Source organism: Malaclemys terrapin, chromosome 14, assembly GCF_027887155.1.
Source record: "Malaclemys terrapin pileata isolate rMalTer1 chromosome 14, rMalTer1.hap1, whole genome shotgun sequence".
Taxonomy (NCBI): Eukaryota; Metazoa; Chordata; order Testudines; family Emydidae; genus Malaclemys; species Malaclemys terrapin.
In genome coordinates, this window is record NC_071518.1 from 9,013,220 (window position 1) to 9,019,219 (window position 6,000).

Consider the following 6,000-nt stretch of genomic DNA (forward strand, 5'->3'; position numbering starts at 1 on the left):
TTTCAAAGATAAATGTCTTCTAGATGTGTTGGTCTCCTCCCACCAAAATACCATAAGCCCGCATGGCTCAATGTACCTCACTTCATTTTAATTGGTGGTGGTATTATTATGAACCACGTTTATTACAGCGGTGTCTAAGGGCCAGCCAAGAATGAGGCCACGGTGTGCTGGGTGCTGTAGTGGGTAGTCCCTGCCCCAGGGAGCTTACAATCTAAACAGGCAAGAAAGGCATAGGGGAGGAGAAGGGGTATAACATGCAAGCAGAGTGAAAATGTGATGGCAGCAAAAGGCATGCTAGTCCATGGTTTTTTAATTTTAATTTAATTTTATTTATTTGATGGGCTTACTTTGGAGGGGATAAGCTAAATGAACAAAAAGGAAAGAGAAGAGGGTAAGTGGGGCAGATGTAGAGTGAAACCAAAGTGAAGGAGAAAGAAGGTTGGAACAAGCAGCCAATCAGTGCAGGGCACAGAAAATCTAGTCAAAACTAGAAAGCTCTCTGAAGGTCTCTGCCTTGGCTGCATCTGTCCCTATTGGCTGCAGTCTCTGGCTGGCTTCTCTCTGCAGTTTTCTTCCAAGGCCACATGACTGGGGTGGGGGTAGAACATGGGCACAACCATGTAGTGCCCCCAGAGTGTGGGAGGTCTGTTCTAGGTCAAGGAGGGTGCTGAAGGAAGGAGTGGCTGGGCCCCATTTTATCCCCTTCCCCATAGTGCAACGGTCCTTGATGGTCCCATTTCAGTGTGACATGGTACAGAATTGTTTTGTATTGATCAATCAGTATTAGAGCCTGCCATTCCACGCTTCCAGCTTTCATTAGACTCTTCCCTCCTGTGATGAAGATTTGAGGGCTGAATTGCTGGATTCATTTTCAGCTACACCTGTTCTATCTAATAGAAAAAATGTGCTGAAATTGAAACCATTGCAAATATAAGGGAAAATTAGCTGAAACAGGTACACTAACTTCCAACCTAGCATGACTTTAAACCAGAGAACTCATGAACCCCTGATTATTGGGATTATACTAGGAACACTAAGGGAATCTTAATTAAAGCTGGAATTTGGAGAGAGAATCAAAATGACCGATTTTGTTTCAGCTTAATTAGAGAAAAAGGAAATGATGCAGAAATTTTAAATAATGAAAACAATCATTAAGCTCCTACAGTCTGTATCTAAGAATATACTTAAATGAAATTTTTGTTCTAGTAAAGTCTTTAAAATGTAATTAAAATATCAATGATATGTTTTTGCTTTTTTTAATCAACTATTTTTTCCAAAGAAGCCTTTTTTAATGAAAATATCTTTTAAGTTTGAAAAAGGTTACACTGTGTTCTTGCATTCTTTTGCTCTATGGATGAGAGTTTGGTGGGAAAGGATGTAGTTGTAAATATACTTCTGAGTATACTTCTAAATATGTTGAAAGTATACATTACACATTAGGCCCTTGATTATCTCAAACTCCTTAGCCAGCACCCTGTTTTGTGAAATGCGGTCATTACTTCTTCTTATGTTGGAGTTTTAACATATTTTAGAATATAATCTGTCATTTGGAAAAAGAAAGTGAAATACTGAACATCCAGCTTGGTACTAGGTTCTTGAATGGGCGTGCTTTTCTCATAAACTGGGGACTTCTGTATCACCACATGTAACTTTATACATCTCAAAACCAATAGGATTATTTAACTGAAATGTTGATGTTTTCAGATGCAAGCAAATTACCCCCCCCCACACACACACACACATGCACATAAACACAGAAAACAACAGTAAAAGAATGTTAATATTGTAAGATAAAGCACCCAAAAGTTAGGAAATGCCAGAATTAAGGTTGCCCATGTAACCTTAATTTGTCCCCTTGTGTGTATGCATTTTGATACAGTCTTTAACTGCATGATCACAGACTATATTTTCAGCAGAATCTCATTCATTGCACAGGATGTGAGTACTCAGCACTTATGCAAATCATAGACCAGCTGTCTCAAGTTGGGCACGCAGAAATGAGGAACATAGAGTTAATAGCATTTGTAAAAAGTTTGGTTGAAGTGAGTTGCCCAGCATCACATAGGAACTCTGTGGCAGAGGTAGGGCTAGAATCCAGTTCTGTAGGGTGGCATTCAATCTCCAACCCTGACCTCCTCTCATTAGCTGTACATCCCAGTTTCCCCATTTTCATCCTCCAGGCCTTGCTTCTGATTCCTCTATATTCCAGTCAAGTTGACTCATTTCTTCTCCATGCTGCCTGGACACCAGGAGCACTGAGAGCACAGGGGGGATAGTTCATGTGCCTTAGCTGCAAGAGAAGCAATGCAGCCCTTGGATGGAGCATGCTCAGTACAGATGGACTCTTCAGAGAATTTTGCTGCCAAACTCTAACGTCTCTACTGAGACAGCGATTTCCAGAGGCTTATAATTTAGCCAAATTTGGGCAGAGTTTCATGGGAACAGCAAAAAGCACTTCTCTGGCACAGAGTGAGGTCCTTGCTCCAAAACCTGGAGGCATCAAAGCTTATCAATGAATCAGCGTAAGAAATTTTAAGAAACTTCCCCCAACCTTGTCTGAGAAACAGCTGAACCGTTTTTACTATAATTAAAAAAAATATATATGTAAACCTGAGGCATACATCTGGCATAGAAAATTCAGCCTGAGCAGTTATGTATGTTAAAATAAGCCTTTTTTCAATTGCTTATAATGAAAAGTGTTGGCAACCCTTATCTACAGGCTTCACTGTGTATGCCGCCTATATTGACCTGGCTAGCAATGTCAGATTTGTAAGCGCAGTGGTAATTTATGACAAGTGATTATTTTATGTGTCAGAGCAGCACAAGTTTATTTCTGTATGTATCTGATCAAGTAAGAGAGTTGTTAGAAAAACAGTTGAAATGGCTTCTGTGGCTGTGGACTGATCAGAGGACAGAGATGTTAAGATGGGAAAAGCATTAAAAACAGAATGAATGATGAGAGAGTGGAGGTGTTTAAAACAGAACAATGATGGGCTCACTTTTAAACAGATTTATCTTTGCTTTTCTGGAAGGAAATGACACTGAGGGATTTGTGAATATTCAGGCTGAAACAAGTTGCTGAGTTAGGAGTATTGAAATAGTAGGTCTGCAACATAAAATGTGTTGAAATAAGATATTATGTGATCACTTTGGGCTTTGGTGAAGTGCACATTTCAACACTTTTTACGTCATTGCTAAAATAATGGGATTCATCAAGAGGAAATTTATACACTCTGATGGGGTGTGTGTAATATGAACACATACAGACTATCAACATCTGTTTTATAGATTTTGAGATATAAAATAGAGAGTTGAAGGGAGAGAAAGCACTTGTATTATCTTGTTTACAGAAAAGTCCTTAATAAGAACACCCTGAAATATTAACCTGTGATGAGTAAATGTGTGATGGTATTGCTCATAGAAACCAAATCATTTTACTTCTGATTTACAAGGGATTTGTACGTAAATGACCCTTACTGAACTATAAGCTTAATACAGTTTTGTGTAAGAAAAGAGATGTGTGCACAAGGACTGAGCCAAGTCTTGATTTAGCATATTGCACTTTTTTTTATTCTCTCTGCTAAGTCCTGCGAAGCCTGCAGACTTTATTTACTAGCATATCATTAAGCATCATTTCCCACAGAGCATACTTAAAAAGTCAGGTGGAAATAAAATAATAATTAAAGCATCTTTCAGCCCACTGATAAAAATTCATTGTGACGGATGTGAAATCCTGGCTCCATTTGAAGTCCATGTCAAAGCTCCCTTTGACTTTAACAGCATCAGGATTTCAATCAATGGGTCCTGCAGCAGATAATGGTTTGTCTGTCATCTTCATCATGTTTGCTGTGACTATCTTGGGCTGTTTCAGTTTTGCCATTCCTTGATGTGTTTATTGTTCTTAATGCAGTGCTCGGTGAAGCCCTTTGAGGCATGCAATCTTCTCTGTTAGCTCGGTAGAGAGCTGGATGTTGTACCCATGAGTTTGTTCTCAAATAGCTGGTTGTTGTATTTGAGCCCCAGTCTGGAAGGGAGTAATGGCTTAACACAATGCCACTGAATGGCAAAACAGTTGTTTTCATGCAGTACTGGTGAATAGCATCAATCCCAACACACTGAACATGGGACATTGTTCAAAAATGGGACACAATAGACAGAGACGTGCACAACTCTGTGAAAATAATTTAGGAGACTGACAAACTTTTTCAGTGGTTTATAAACTGCTGTTAGCTGAATGTTCCCAATGTATCTATCTGTGTCCATTATTTCTGATCTGGTACTTTGTATGAGAATAAAATAGCTTTAGTGTTCATTCCAGTGCTCTTTTACCCTGCCAGTCTTAATCTCTCATCACCGTTGCTTGTTCCTCTCTTCTTTAAAAGAAAGGTGAAACAAATGCCTATTGACAGCTGAAAATCCCTGTTCACAGAGAATTAACCTCTGACAGTAAAGCCAAAAGGACACCCAGATTTGTGTCATTTGCATTTGTTAATGGGAGAAAAGAACTTTGTGGCTCAAGAAGTGAAGCCTGTCTGTGCACCATCAATGACAAAGCAGACAGTTGTAAATAGCCAGAGACTGATCACACACATTGTAAATCCATTAGGTGAAAACCTGGCTTTACTGAAGTCAATGGGAGCTTTGACTTTGATTTTAATGGGGCTGGATTTCACTCACTGACTTCAATAGAATAACTCCTGACTTACCTCATGGTAACTGTGATGTGAATCAGACCCAGTGCATCTATGAATGCAATGAAAATGATATTTTCTGTGTAGCCCATACAACCTCCCACCCCGGTATTAGAAGAATATTAGAGCTGCAAAGTAAAACACACAAGTCAGGAGACAGTGTTTTAGGCTGAAATTTTCAAAGGCTCTCAAGGCATTAGATGCCCAGCTCCCATTGTTTCAGTAAGATTAGGGTATCTGTGTCCTTTAGGCTCCCAGTCCTAAGACCTAGATCCTACATCAAACACCCCACGATGGGCCTCCAGCTCCATGCAAAGTCTGATTGACTTAACAGAGCACCTTGCAGGAGCCAGGGTCCACTTGTATGGAGTCAATTACAGGAACAGAGTCTTAGGTTGCCTTGCCTTATCTCTTCCCCGTGTGCACCCGCATTGTGATACAGGCCATGATTCTTAGCTACACTCTGCCTGCTTTGCACCTCTCCATGGGTACAAAATGAGCAAGGATTTCACCTACATAGGGAGATCTGTCGGTGGCACAGAGCTGCCGTGGCTAGCATGGCTTTGGCTCCCCTGAGCTCTACAAGTACCGAGCTTCCATTGGCAATGGGGCTAGGTTAAAGCCCGTCAGGGTAGAGGAAAGATGCTCTTAGCAGGCAGGAAAGAGTCCAGCTTGATTTTCAGATCCTGAGTTGAGTTTACAGGGTGGGCATCTTTTTGCTGGTAAGCTGAGCCGATGTGATAGGCACGTGCCATTGTTCGGTTACCACTCACTGTTCATCATCATGCTGCATTTCATTGTAAAGGCCACACCTTGAGCTGGATATGTAATTCCAGCAAGGGGACTTGTGAGTGGACCCCACTTCCCCGCAAGGCAGAAAAGCTACCGATAGCATGGCTGAGCAGACACTTCAGATTTGTTGCCATCCCCGTGGAGAACCATGAGGAGTGCTTGAATGTGAAAAGGAATAAGCATGTAACTATTATAACTGTGAAGACATAATGAATGAGTGATGCCTATTTGTTGCTCTGCTAAGCTTGACTGAAGCCCTAAGTGACAGCTCCCTGTTAAATAGTGTAATGAAATTAGTCACAAATTGATTATGACTCAGGGAGATCAAACTTTTTGCTACATATTGTCAGACAGTTTCATTTACAGGATATGCCAAAAGTGGTGATTTTTTTTTTTGTCAAAGACAACTTAGCCAGCTCCTACCTGCACTTGTATAAGAGCACATTTCATTGAGGGAGGGGTGTCAGGAACCAGGGTCTGCAGCTAAGTCAGTCTGGAAGCAGGCCCTACAGAGCAA